The sequence below is a fragment of the Python bivittatus genome, unplaced genomic scaffold (assembly GCF_059951505.1).
Source record: "Python bivittatus isolate LINGU-HERP-01145 unplaced genomic scaffold, Pbiv_v1 ctg000340_np1212, whole genome shotgun sequence".
NCBI lineage: Eukaryota > Metazoa > Chordata > Lepidosauria > Squamata > Pythonidae > Python > Python bivittatus.
The window spans coordinates 30,142,368-30,154,757 of record NW_028277056.1 but is presented as its reverse complement, the minus strand read 5'-3'; the positions used below and the strand labels follow the sequence as shown (position 1 = coordinate 30,154,757).

The 12,390-nt window shown below is 37.7% G+C and overlaps 1 long non-coding RNA gene across 1 annotated transcript in view; it reads left to right on the top strand.

Annotated features, from left to right (window-relative positions):
* The window catches only part of LOC148216067 (uncharacterized), a 114,836-nt gene extending 103,940 nt beyond the window's left edge, over positions 1-10,896 (top strand). The window contains exon 3 of the long non-coding RNA XR_015796122.1: positions 9,711-10,896. This is a non-coding gene — a long non-coding RNA (uncharacterized LOC148216067). The remainder of the gene's footprint in view (positions 1-9,710) is intronic.
* The last annotated feature ends 1,494 nt before the right edge of the window (positions 10,897-12,390 follow it).

Sequence of the window (12,390 nt, the reverse complement as noted above, 5' to 3'; positions counted from 1 at the left end):
AGCTTGTGGCCCCCCCATGGGGCACCCTACAATTTGTACAATAAGTTGTGGTGGTCTTGCCCTTATTTTACAAAGAGCGATGTTCCCCATATTGCATCTTCTTCTCAGACTATAAATAGAATAGCTCTGTTTTTGTCTGCACAGTCTGATATCTGCATTTTTTTCTGATACATGTAAATAATTAGAAGTGCCTGAACACTTTTATTTGCATTTTCAGAGTCACCTTTCAAACTGAGTCCAGAGTTAACACTGTTAAAGACCCATATTCTTTGCAGATGCATTACAGTATAAATCCTATCATCCCTAGTCACTGACCAGCTGGAATACACCAGTTTAGGGAGGACTTATTAGCTACTGGTCTGCCTCTTAATGCTCAAATCAGAGATGTTACAATTCTGAGAGAGATTCTTTAGAGCTTCACTCTCCTATTATTTAAAGCATTCAGGGAGGTGTGTTAAATTTAAGTTGACCTGTCTCCTGGATGTTCAGGGGATAATTGATTTCCGACTAAACTATTGATTGGAAGAGGCCATGTGCTACTGAGTAAAATTGCTTTCTTTTTATCTTTATCTGATATATATCATTAGCAGTGAAAAAGTCAGTCAGTAAGTCACAGTACCCTTCCAGGATATGCTGCTACAGAGAAAACCATTAAAGAGTCTTCCTGCTGTAGCAGTCATTATCTCTCAGCAACTAGTCATTGTCATACTCTGTCCTTCTTTTATTCCTTTTCCTGAACAGGTTTGCTGGTTCTGAGGCCCTCAGGTCTTATACTGCAGACAGGAGGAAATGTTCATTTTTAAGAACAGATTTCTCCTAATTAAAATATAAATGTAATGCTATTGAAATGAGGGTGTTGATGTGAGGGTAAAATTGGAAATGTCATCTTCCAGTAAGGGTGGAGTACCAATCTAACTTGCAAATTTTATAAATACTAACAGATTATTTTAGAAGTTCGTATTCTTCAGATGCATTGGATTCAGCTCACTAAAATTAATACAATACTTGAGAAAAATATATATTTTTGCCCACATATCTGATCCTGTGAAGGAGTGATTCTCATACTACACTGTGCTGCAATCCCCGCATCCATGACAAACAAATCCTTGCGATAACCTGTCCCCAATAAAAATGATGATTTCACTAAAGCTGCAGAAGAAATAAACAAACTGTACACTCTCGATAATAAATTTTTAATCCAAAAATCAAACAACAATTGGTAGAACTCTGCATCTTCAGAAAACAAGGCCTTTTCATTGGAGACAAACAACAAAACAATAAAATTCAAAAACATACCTCTCAGTTGGAAGGATGAGCCTGCACAACCTGTGACATCCAGGCCCCACCTTTGAGACAGCCATTCTCACCCCTTGGTCCACACTCAGCAGCAGCTGCAGAAAGTCTCAGTCCTGTTGCTAGCCCATCCAGGCAGAGCATGAACACTAACAGTGATGCATCCCCAGAGCAGACACCATGCAGGCCTAGGACTAGATCCCTATAAGACCATGCAGAGCTCTCCTAGACCACATTCCCACCTTGTCTGGCCAAGCATCTGTCCAGGCAGACTGGGAGAGATTTCTGGTAGCAAACTACTTTGCTTGTTCAAGCCCTCCAAAATTTGCAAATCCCCCTCAAATTTTCTTGTGACCCCTAGCTGTAAAGAATTGTGTCACAGCAACTGGAAAGAACAAACAAGGGAAGTGTAGAGTGGGTGTAGGAAATCAATCTGTCAAGCCAGACTATGTTAACAATATACTTCAAATTCATCCTTCTTTCTGCTATTTATTTGATGTGCTAGACAGCTGATTCATTTTTAGCATTCTCAACCTAGCAAGATTTAGCTGGTGAACACATTGTTATAGGACTACAATGGAAGAAACCCTCTTTGAAAAATCATGGGTGTTTATGTCATTAAAAACAAGCAGAATATTGCAAGAGATCACAGCACTTCCTTAGCCATGGAGTGATCTCAGCTTTCCTCTGGCTTCACAGCTACATACCAATGACTAATACTCTGGTTCAGCTATCAGTCTCCACACTACCTCATGTATACATCTCCCCTCCTTCAACCCCATCTCATACATATCTCAGACTGTCTTCTACTTTTTCATTTTTAACTGTGGAATTTATCCATTCAATAATTTTGTTCTCAGTTTAAAAAAAAAATTAATTGCATAGCTATCCACTGATAAGAGGTGCTCTGGTTACACCAGATGACTAATGCTATGTGTGTGGCCTGCTTCTGCAAAGTTGCAAAATTGAGGAACTGTTACTTTCTCATAATTCATCTCTGAAAATGAATTAATATGTTTGAACTGAATGTGATAAGTTACTTTTAACTTCTGCCTTTTATTAGTAGAGAAAAAGCCTTATACCATGTCTCTTTAGACAGCGAAATAAATATGGATGTCAAACATTAAATTCTGTGATTCCTCTTCTCCTACATGGCTATTTTCATGTCTCCCATCTATGTCATTTTCCTATAACTGCAAGGTGATAACACCCAGCTCTTATAATCATTTTAAATCAGAAATTGATTATTATGTGCAGCCAAGGACTGCAATTTATATACTAGGAGAAGCTGTTGGGGCTGCATGGTACATAATAATGACAAGGTAATGTCACTGGAGGATTGTGAATTTCAGGCACTTTTTTGAAGGAAAAGGGAGGAGTAAAAATAGGCATGATATTTATATTGGAGATTTAGCCTATCTAGTTTACCACTTAGATTTTTTTAAAAACCTAAATGAACTACACTGCTATATTTTGTATAATTCTATTTTGTATCTGTGCCCTCCAAAAAGAAAGCCTAAGACTCAAGCAGCTGATGTATTCAAGCAGCTGATGTAAACAGAATCCTTTTTTGTGGACTGAAGATAGAAAACTGGCTGACATTCAGTGATGAAGATAAACCCTTTCCATACAAGTACTAGTTGAGACTTTTCACTCCCCAAACCAAGCTCAGCAATTCCCTGTCTATCTGTGCATAATTTTTCTCTGCAGCTATCAGTAAATGTGATGAAAAATGTATGTAATATTCACTACCTTCTTAATTATGTGTGATATAACTGTGACAATGCCATATCTTGAGGCATTGCAAGGCAAATTCACAGATGCAGGCCAACTCCCAGTCTAATTATACTATTTTCTTTACATCTGTGAGAGCTTATACACACTGTTCTATCCACTGCTAGGCCCTCCCCACTTGGATAAAAATGTTCAAGTAATATAGTATGATGACTAAATTTAGGGGGAAAAAATGTTATATAATTAATGATAGCTAAGAAGGATCATTGCTGTGACAGGTCTTGGGGCCACAGAGCATTCACAGCTGATTGAATTTTCTCTGCACACTTCTCTTTTGCATCAGTAGTGGAATTGCAATACGTAATGCTAGGTTTAAAGATCTCACATTTGTTCTGTCGTGCTCAAAGGACATAATCTTCCAATCTCTGCAATGCTGCCTTGAGATTTTGCAGATACACCTCATCATTTTCTCCAGTGACAGTGATGTCATCTAAATAACAATGGATGTCTGGATAGCGTGGTAGCACTTTGCTAAGTGAGAACACGGATGCTACTCCACAAAGAAATTTGTTTTATAACCCTTGTATATATTTTTTGTGAGATACATTAGAATCTTATTCCATTTCCCTATGTATATAAACTTGTCTGTGCTAGTTCTGTTCTACTTCAGTGTTGTCCTCCTATTAGGTTAGCAAAATGTTCTCAGTGCTAGGTAAGCCTATAATAATGTGTTAATGGTAACTTTAATGTCACTATGGATTCTGACAAATCCATTATTTTCACCTGTTGAATCCATAGGTGTAGCCTGTGGGTTCAATTAACTTGAAATAATTCCTCCATTTTCATCTAGTCTAATTCAGTTTCTACCATTTTATATATGTAATATGGAACTGGACATGCTTTGTGAAGCTTCGATGTTTTGTCAAATTTGTTTGCAACCCATAGTTTGAGAACCTCTGATTCCTGAAATTTTATGTCCTCATTTTATAATTGCAATTAAAACTAACTACCAAAAAAATCAAGTCATCTAGTCCTCTGTCTCTATCCTTCAAAGGAAGAAGCCTCTCAAATAGTGTTCTCCAACTTAGCGTCCTTCACGTGTGTTAAGATAACCAAGTTGTCATTTCTACACCCCTGGACAGCATCAGGTTGGATAAAGCTGCTTGTGGATAAGCTTCCTGAGACAATGGTAAATGAAATCAAAATTTAGGATAGTGCATATACCCTTTTAGGGACCTGTAGTCATACCTAACAAACACTGTTCCTGTGAAAAGGCTATGCTGTTTTGGACCAGAAGAATCACCTCCTTCTTCTGGTTCCACAAGAATTTGTTCAGGTTTTAGGTGTTTTTTTATGTCCTCTTCCACAGTAGAGTAAATTTGAGTTGACAATACCCAGGTTATGGTATTAAGAGGCATTCAGCTTTCTAATTGCATTCTGAGGCATTTTTTAACCCAATAGTTCTTTTTTATAGTCTAATATACTACATTGGTTATAACAACAACAGAAAAAAAAGCAATTAACAAAAAAAATTTAAAAATTGGGAAATTTTTATTTTAATTCCAGCTACTTTGGCTTTTCAGAAATAAAATGGGATGTAAACTCAGACATGCTTTTATGGATCCCTTTTAATTGAATCAGTTTACAGCTTACATTGGTTCTGCCAAATGGTATATTGAGTGTGACAAAAATGGCATTCTATAGCCCAAGAGTTTGGGGCAAAGTTTGGAGCAAAAATTGCCCAAATTTTAGCTAATGTTATGTGATTGAAATCTGGGGACATTCCACAGTGGCAAATTACCTCCTCAAAAGAGTACATACATTTTTCTTTTTCTGTGCAAACTGAATGATTTTTTTCCCCAACATTGTAGAGTGAGGGTTTAAAGAAACTACATAAAAATTATTGAATAGTTATTGAACTCCAATAAATGTATCCTGTGATTCAATAACTTGTACCTGCACTAAATTCTATGTTGAGAGAAGAACTGGCTCTGGTTACTTGGTTAATGATCTAAAACAAAATGGACAAGAAGTGGTTATGAACAGCAAGAAATACATTGGAAAAGCCATGCTCTGCCAATGTTTTTAGTTGGGAATGGTGAAAAAATCCTCTACCATGGATTTAATTGGAAATGAATTTTGTTGTTCTGCTCCTATGGCACTATGGCCATGAAACAAAGTTTCTTTCCCAAATCAAAAATCAATAGTAGGTGATAATAGACAAACTTATCATTTCATTCTCATTATCAATAAATATAGAATTTAAGGACAACGACTCATCTTGTAATAGAAACAAGTACTGAGAGCTAATAGACTTTGTATTGTGAATCAATTAATTCTGAAAACCAAATCAGTAGCAAAGATCTTTCCTCTGATTTCTCATAGGTTCTCTCTTAAGGATATTGTGTGTTTTTGTAACCTTTGATTATAACTTATGGCTCTTAAGATAGCTAGTGGTTCTTACAGCTGCTGTATATAGCTGGGTGTAACGATCTACCACCCGCTGATCCCAAATCCAGTAACTTTCCTTGCAACCAGTATTGATTCAAAAGAAAGTTCATTTATTGAGAACAAGTGTACAGTTCCAAATCATTGCTAAGACTGAGCCTAAGTGCGCCAAAAGTTGTTTTTCTTACTTTTCCCCCCTATACCCCCCTTAGCTCCTGATCTCCTGATTCTCTTGCTGGTACGACCTTGAGCATGCCAGCGCCTGTGATAAGGAGCCATCTGCTTCTAACGGTTTCTCATTCCTTCTCCCCCCCCCCTTTACAATGGCAGAACCGCAGCATGTAAAAAGCAATTTCTAAACTAGCCATCATAACAATCTACTATTAAATCTTGCGAGGATTCTGACATGCCACCCCTCCACAAGCTAGGATGGCACTGGGAACACTGAAGACACCCACTTTTCTCACTGGCTCAGTGCTGCCCATTCCCTTCAGCACTGGTTTGCTTCTTCTTAGATTCAGAGCAAGGACACTGCAGTGAGCAATAACGTCTTACCTTCTCACTGCTGCTCTGAGAAGCAGCTTGAATTTATCAGAGGGAAACTCTTCCTGTTGGTAGACAATAGCACAAAATAGTAATTTGGAAGGAACTATTCTAGAATTGGCTGAAATACCATCTTTAAACCTCAACTGCAACAATTACCTGAAGGCTTCTTACCACACAACAAAGGTGCAAAATGTATGGCTGGGACTGAAAGAAGCCTACCTGCATCCATCTGGGGCTACCAGAGTTGGTGGGGTCAAAATATTTGAGTCTTTTTGGCATTGAGGAAGATGTAGTTTTAGGCATCCATTTCACTCCTTAAAACTTCTGAACTCCCTTCTCAAAATGAGTCCTGCCTCTGCCCACTTCTGCTGTGTAGCTTTCAACATGTCCTGCAAAGCCTATGTGGCCCTTGATACAGAGGGTCATCCATGGGCTATTGAAATGAATGCAGCTACAGGTTCCAAGTGGTGACTTTATATTCTACTATAGGTATCTGCTGGTCTTTCTTCTTGTCACCTCGTTTTCCTTCATCTCATATGTATCTGTGCTGAATAAATATATGAACATCTACCAAACTTGACTGAATGAGATAAATTAAGGCTTCCACCAAAAAAAAAAAAAAAAGGTATGCCTATGTGTTCCTTTGTTCATGTGTGACTGTAATGCATGTAGCATTTCATGCCAATTTACCAACTAGCAAATATACAGTCCAAGGGCCTTTTAAACTTACACCCACAATGTGGAACACTGAGTTAATATTTTCCAATGGTTTTCTCGTTTATATATTACCTTCTGCCTAGGTTCCTTGCTGTTTTATTGATTATGCTTGGTTAACCTTTGATTTTATTTATTTATTACATGTAATTACCATACAAAGAACTCAAAGAAGTGTGTTCTCCCTGGAACCTCACATAAAGTAGATTGAACTGAGGCTGACTTAGCTACTTACATAAGTGTAAGCTGTAAGCTGTTTAATTTACCAACATTTAAAATCTGAGTCATCTATTAGCTTCCATCCCTGTGTACCCCAGTGTGTAAATTTGCAACAAATTAGAGGATTTGTTATATCTGCAATAATATTGCACAGAGATCTCTAGGGAAGTTAAATGGACAAATGCAGTTTAAGACCATTTGTAAATAAGCTCACAAAAGTAATTTACTTAAAAAATGTTATACTAGCCTGCTGAACCCTGGCATAGAAGGGAAAGAAACTGGGCATACAATCCATTTTTCTGTACTCGCCTTACACATTGAATCATAAACTAATTGTCTTTATGATGGAGGTGTCACAAACACCATAGCCCAGGTTCTTATTTAGTGCCAGTTCTACAAGGATATCCACCTTCAATTGATCACCCCTCTCTTGTCTAAATTTTATTTGTGCTATTTACTAGATGATAATTTATTTCCTTAAATGTTACACAGTTCTGTTACTTTGTATGTCAATCAACTTTGCCCACAGATTGGTAGTAACTGTCAGTCATTGTAGTTTTGGATTCTTTATTTTATTATGTGATGGTCCATTATTTTGATAAAGTCATTCATTCATTCATTCATTCATTCATTCATTCATTCATTCATTCATTCATCATATGGGCTGGGATGTATAACACTAAGTTAAAATGTCGTTGATTCATCTGTGGCTCATTATAGCAAAGCACAGCACGTGGTTGAACTTGTTTGGGCTCAGAAGCTAAGCAATACTGGACCTGGTTAGTATTTGAAATATATGGAATTATGCCATTAATGTATTACGAACTAGAGAAACATGTCATGCAATAGCACACCTATACTAGCTTCATCCTTAAGCTCATGCTAAATTAACATTATCAGGAATCCAAATGTAAAAATAGCAAGGCAATCTTTTTGTTGGAGGGCCTAGATGGAATGTAGAGTGGATACCTTAGATGAGTTAATAGGATTTGATGATGAATTTTTATCATTAAAGAATTTACAAAACTAGTATCTTTTGTTAAAAGTGTAATTGAATCTTCAGTTTAAACATATTGAAGTCTAGATATGGACTGGCAGGCCAGTAAGCTTCATAACTGTCTAGCATTAGAGGATTTAACAGATACTTTACAAAGTAATAATCTAGAACTACTATTTATAAATGATTTTTAGAATATTAGATATTCAAGAGTGTAGGCAGGCATGAAATAAGAAAGGGTTTATACACATGAATTTTAATGCAATACTAGTTTTGGCATCTAAACATCACATTTTTATAGACTGAAAATTGTGATTAATCCAACAAAAAATATTTTGGGTTAATTGGGTAACTCTGCATCTTCCCAAGAAGAAATTGATGGGTTCAGCTGGTTTATGATTTCTTTGTGTTTTGTTTTATATCCTACCATGGCCAACAAACAGTCCTGGGAATTAACATCACTAAAGCTTGTAACAAAATGGGTGTAACTCATAAAAACTTAACAACCAAACCACAAACCATGCTAACCCATCATTCTCCAAAACTGTCCAGAAAAGTTTCAACCAGTTTCCAGAATGCCATCATGGCGGATGCCTTCCTAGGCTCATGGAAGAAACTTCCATGAAATATAGGCCATCATTGAAAAATACCAAATACTGTTTCTGAGTTACCTTCAAAGGCAGACCACATAAAGCACATTGCAGTAGTCCAGGCATATGGTATGAAGGTGTCAGTTATCATCTCCAGGGACTCCTATTCCATAGGTTCATGTATATTTTATTTTATTTATTAGTTATATCACTTACTTCATTGGACTCAAGGCAGAGGGAACAATAGAACACAATAAATCCCCCCAAAACGAAATGTAAAGGCAATCCTTTCAGCATCAGCATTGAAACACCTTGTGGAGTCATAAGGTCCTTCCTTAAAGGCATTCCTTTGTTCAGTAGGCCAGGGGTTTCAATGTGTGCAGGCAGCCACTGAGCAGGTGTGTCATTGGGCTCCCACTTCATGTGGGATGGAAATCCTCAGTATACCCTCCCTCAGAGCACAGGGTGGGTCAGATCTTGTCCTTGATGACTTTAAAGTTTCATGTTATTCAAATCTTGGTCTTCTGTTTCAGTTCCAGCCAAGTGACAAACGTTTCTCTGAATGCCCCGTTGCAGTTCTGCAGTAAAACCCTGGGGGGAAAAATCCCAGGTGGACATACTAACAGTCAACAGGATTATTCTGAGCAGCATTTGCTGTTTTTTCCAGCCACCCACTCACCATGCCGCTTTGGGCAGCCAACAACCAGTTTAAAGATAATCACAGAATAATAATAGTAATAGTAATAGTAATAGTAATAGTAATAGTAATAGTAATAATAATGCAACAATTAAAACAACACAATGCTGTTCAGATCGCTCATAATCCACACAATCACTTCCCCAAGACAGGCTCACCCAGAATCCATTTTGTTGGATATATGTTCTTTTTGCAGCCAATTAAAGGCAAAGGCAACCGAGAGAGGTATCTTAGACAATTGCCTCCTGTCTGCAGTTTAGGACTGGCTATTCCCTTTGCAACCAGGATCTTGATAGTTTATTATTTTCTTGAGCAATGGCTAGGAGCAGTGAGATGAATGAGTGGCCCTAGTTATCTTTAGCACGTAACATAAGCCACAAAATATAACTGTTTATTTCCTCATGGTATTTTGTTTATACATTACAAGCCAATGTGGATGGTGGAGGTGAAGGAATTTCTGTTTTTCTTTCAGAAGCTGCTGTGCCACCACAAATGCGCACAGTCCTGTCCGCTTCCACTTCTGTTGTTTTAATGTGTTTAAAGAAGGCTGCATTCATCTACCCTATTACCTGGAAGGAAACCAAACGGAACTCAGTTGGTCTCATATCTGAATCGGCACATATAGGATTTGGATTGCACTGTGTAAATAGCACTGTAGTCAGTAATTTTATGGAGGAAAAGGGGCTTCCATATATGGCTTTGTATTGTATTGGCCAGAAAAAAAAAAAAGTTTGGGTAGAAAGAGAGCCTGCTCCTGGGTTGGTTTGATTGCAAATTTATTCTTTAGTTCTATCCAAGGAGACTGCAGTTGTATACATGCTTACCTGAGAATAAGTTGGACTGAATCATGTGAAATCTACTTATAAAAAGACATGCGGGAAAGCAGCTTTTTTTACCTGTTGCTTTTGCTTGCTTCTGAACAGACATGCACAACTATGCCTTGCTTATTTCTGAGTGGACATGCTTATTTATTTATCTGGGGGGGGGTGCTTTCCACTTTAACTCTGGCCCCTTCAAAATTGGAATGGGGCTATAAAAATTTATTCTAGAATGCGGTTATAAAAAGTCCTCTGCCTCTACCCTAATGTAATTACAGCTAGTCCTCAGTTTATGACAGCAATTGGGACGGGAATTGCCATCTCTAAGCAATGCAGTCATAAAACATGATGTCATGTGACCACGCCACTTAGTAATGGCAGTTCCGGCAATCCCAGTTGCCATCGTTAAGTGAAGACCATGTGGGTCATTAATCGAGTACCTCACATGACCATGACTTCCAACTTCCTGCCAGCTTGCCCGTTAACTTTGCTTGTGGGCAGCTGGCAGGGAATGTCAGAAATCACGATCACATGACCTTGGCTCACTGCAATGTTGCAATTGCAAACTGGGCGCCAAGTGCCCAGATCAAAATCACATGACTGTGGGGACACTGCAACATCCGGAACTTCAAGGACTAATCGTAAACCCCCTCATTCAGCATCATCATAAGTTTGAATGGTCTCTGAATGAATGGACATAAGCTGAGGACTACCTGTATAATGAAGAATGTGTCTGTTTTTGTTTTACCATATTATTGTTTTATGGTTTTATAGTTATGCTTTATAGTTATTGGGTTTTACTGCTGTTATGAGGATCCTAGAGTTCTTTAAGATGGGTGGCCATACAAATCTTTTAAATAAATAAAATAAATAAAAACATAAATAAATCATTATGTGGATTCTTGTTTGCTAGGACATATACGAAGACTGCCCATTTAAGATACGAATGACCGAATATACACCTGGGAAGGAAGCATAAGAATAAAAAATGAACAGAATGCTACATAAAGCATATGGGGGGGGGGGATGACCTATTTCTGATTCTGAATGTTGACAGCTTTGTTTGTGGTAAAAGCATCCAGGTTAAAAGGATCTAGGATAGTGGCCATTTCAAGTTTAAATAACCTAATAAACCAAAAACCTTAGCCATGTACAGAAGGAGTAGAACAGTACTGCTCGTGTGCTACTAACTGAGGGTTGTACTGGAGAAGGTTGTACCACTTCTAAAGTATAACACACTTGATAAATTCCTCTTTCAAGAACTAGTTAGAAACTGCAGCTTCAGTAATCACTGTGATATATTTAACATACAGAAAATGAAGCATTTGAAAGACCCAAAGATGCATTCCTGTAACCAATTCACTTGACAAACTTCGTGAATATTAAGTTAACAGACCAGTTATAAAATGAAGACTAATGTTCTTGCTATGAAACAATAGTAGCTCTGAATGATTTGTACACCCTCAAGTATTTCCCAAAGGGAGGCTGTAACCAGCTATTATAACAGATACTAAGACTCAGATTTATCTCTTATACTCAGAACAAATCCAGTGATTCCAGAAGAAATTGTATTGCTATGTGGAGTCTTAGCATGAGGAAAAACTTCTGCATGGTGTTATACCTATAGAATAGGAAAAGTTAACACACAACTATTAATGAAATAGTACAGAATGACTGATAACATTGAAAATAATATGGCAAGGTTTGTGGAAATAGTAATGAATCTATGTTTTATGGAGCTTAGAAGAAATGGATTATATGGATCCTTTTCAATCAAGACTCAGGCCTGGTCATGAGGCAGAAATGGCATTGAAGGTGCTGGTGGATTATCTTCATTGGGAACTTGATATGGGGAGCACATCCCTCTTGGTCCTATTAGACATCTCAGTAGCATTTGATATCATCAACCATGATGTCCTTTTGGATCACCTGGAAGCAGTGGGAATTGGAGACATAATTTTACAATGATTCTACTTCTATCTGAATGGCTGGCTCCACTTGGTGGTTATGCAAGAGAAGTGCTCACGCCCTTGGGTTAATTAATTAAATAATTAATTAAATTTCAAGGCTGCCTGACTTTTTAATGACACTGGGCAGTTTACAATTACAAGAGATAAAATGACATACATCAGAAGAAAACACAACCTACCAGAAGGCTAACTCAATACCAAAAGAATCAAAATCATAGGGACTCCACAACTATCCTTCCTCCATTTTGGAGAACTCTCCCTCTGGAGATACATGAAACCCTTCTTCTCCTTGCATTTCAGAAGCAAATTAAAACAGTCCTTTTCCATTATGTCTTTGACCTGGGCTGATTGGGAGATGCCCTCT